This window comes from Pinus tabuliformis, chromosome 8 (genome assembly GCF_031772625.1).
Source record: "Pinus tabuliformis cultivar Carrire ecotype Pingquan chromosome 8, CPIR1, whole genome shotgun sequence".
NCBI classification, from domain to species: domain Eukaryota; kingdom Viridiplantae; phylum Streptophyta; class Pinopsida; order Pinales; family Pinaceae; genus Pinus; species Pinus tabuliformis.
The window spans coordinates 287,966,437-287,969,185 of record NC_142294.1 but is presented as its reverse complement, the minus strand read 5'-3'; positions in this window follow the sequence as shown (position 1 = coordinate 287,969,185).

Genomic DNA, 2,749 nt, shown 5'->3' with positions numbered 1-2,749 from the left:
TACCGTCATGTGTCCGGCCTGTGCCACTGCAACTATCACTCCTTGCATGTACTCAATGTGATTTGAGGAACTCCCACTCCACAACATAGTCCAACATACTATAGCACACCCCCATCCGTCTCCATACCCATCTGCAGACCACTACTCCACATGAGATGCTCCTACCCATCCCTGAATGTGATGGCCTAAATTTGTATCCATAGGTGTCATCCTGCATCGAACATGTATCATCACCTCCATCGGCACATCACCATGCTCTTCGATGAGGGAAATCCCCTCCAAATCCTCCATAAGGGGCCCAAGAAGTGAATATCTCTAGGTACCAGTAGTGATGCCACCACTACTCTACTCCTATGTGTCCTTTGTGCCCTACGCAAGTGTGAGGAATCCCTAGCTCTATACAAGGCACTATCTGGTGGCCTGCCAATTCCACCTCCTCTAAGAATTTCCTACCATAGTATGTTGATCATCCTATGATCCCATGCACAACCGTCATACCAAGACAACCAATGGAGACTACCCATAAGTTGGTTGGCCACTAGTGTTGCCCAAAACTCCCCTAGCGAATGTGCATGCTCAGTTGTTAGGTCAACTATACCGTCCAGGCTATAGTCAACTGGTATACTTGGGAAGTGATAGGTGGTCCCTCTCGGATCCCAATGCTAACCAAGGCTTCTGGCATCCTGAGTGCCTAGAAACTCCTGCTGAGCTCCACTTGGGACCATTACCATCTCCATAGCCCACTCCACCAGGAACCAAATAAGAATCTCTCATCATCCAACCCCAAGAGAGGGATCAAATTCACGAAATCCATAAATAGAACAACTGCAACATGCGGATGTTGCACCCTATGCAGCTTAGGTTGTCTCATCTTGTTATCCTAGTCAACACATGAAATCTGACTAGGTAGCTCTATCTCTCTCTCTCTCCAATGGGCAAAGGTAATCTAATAGTGTTTCCATCCCCATCTATGTATGCCTGAAGAGGGTTGCTTTGACGCTCCAACATGCACTCTAGATGCACAAGTAGGGAATCGAACTGCTCCCCAATGTGAGTCAATTTTGGTCATGGACTCGACACAAACTGCTTGCATGCCCTCGAGCTCCTTGTTCTGATGCAGAATAGCCTCTCGCACTGACACAACCTTCCTTTTTAAGGCTAGAAGGTCGACCTGGAATTGATGGAACTGTCGTGGGCATCTATCACCTGTAAACTTGGTCACAACTCTAGATACCTCAGCAATTGTCAGCATCTTGTCCATGGGTGGCACCTCCTCAACAGATGGCTCTATGGGTGTAGGCTCTCTCCTCTCCACCAAGGTGTCAACTAGGGATATCAAAGAGGTCTCCAATAATGGTGACTCTTGCGCCCAACTAGGTATAGTGATGTGCTCCTCACCATCTTGTGGGCCCTCAACATCATGCTCAACCTCCTCCTCCTCGAGCTCTTGATATCTAAAGCCAGGTCTCCACCAGCAAAATCGCCTCCTAGTCTCACCCTCTAACTGTCCCTAGCCTATTTGCTCCTCTTGAGGAGATTAGTGTCCTGAGTCTTTCGACTTACCCCACATGGTGTAGATGGTTGCACCCTCACGGTTTGTGTTCTTCTAGTGTCTAGGTTGAATGGATGAATATGTTTTTGGCCTGTCATCCTCCTCAACTTGGTCAACCTCTCATCATTCCAACAAATTCCACCCCAGAATTCCTGCATTCTAAATTTCCCTGGTGCCATGGGTTTGTCTATGGTTTCACCAATCATTGTGCTTACATACTCAAATCCTACATGATCTTACTAGTTTCCCATAGCTGGGCCAAGATCATGTTACGATACCATTGTAATGTTCCAAATTTATTTTTACAGCTAATAACAGAAACATGAACTAGGCTACAACAAATGGAATCAGAAATATGCACGCACCATCAAAAACATCAAGAAAATGGGCAAATAAGTTGAACCATTTTATTTAATTATGAGTTGTAAGGAGTACATGTAGCAAGGAACAAATGAACCTGGGCTTGCATAAGTAAGCTAGAGCAACCCATGTGGAAGAGATGACCCCCAAGAGTTAGGAAACTTCGGCCCAATATCCGTCTACACAGACCCAGAAATTGGCAACTGCTATAGCACTAGAAATGCTAAGAATGACCCTCTGTGGTGCGCAGAATTGCCTAAAAATGTAGTTGTGGCTTCTCCCAAAAATACTCAACCAAACCCAGAAAGGAATCTTCCCCAAACCAACCACCTGGAAAACTCACAAAATGGTGCAATCACTGGCTGAATAATAAAACGTATTGTTGAACCAAAAGGGGATTTCTGGCCTAAATGCTACTCCGAAATTCTACAAATTTAACCCCAAATTCCTCTCAACAAACCCACAAAAACCCAGAAAGGGTTTGTCCTAGTTTTGAATCTAGAAATCTGGCCTCCCAAGAGCCACATCCTCCTCCAACTACTGAAAGGTATGGCTTGCCTGTAACTCTAGAAAGAACCCTCCAAAACAATCCAAAATAGCTAAGATAATCTTCACTAAACTACCCTGTATCTCTCCTAGCAAATACTCGCTCCGCGAACTAACCGACATTTTCCCACGTGTGCCCAGTGAGAAGCTTATGCGTTGGCCCTAGGTGTTGCAACTCACACTACTCTCAAACATCAAGCTCCTGCTCCCAAAATCCCCCAAAAGACAAGTGTCTCCCTGTACTTCTTTCACCAAAAATTCCTCTGGCAATTACACCCTAGAAGACCCCTG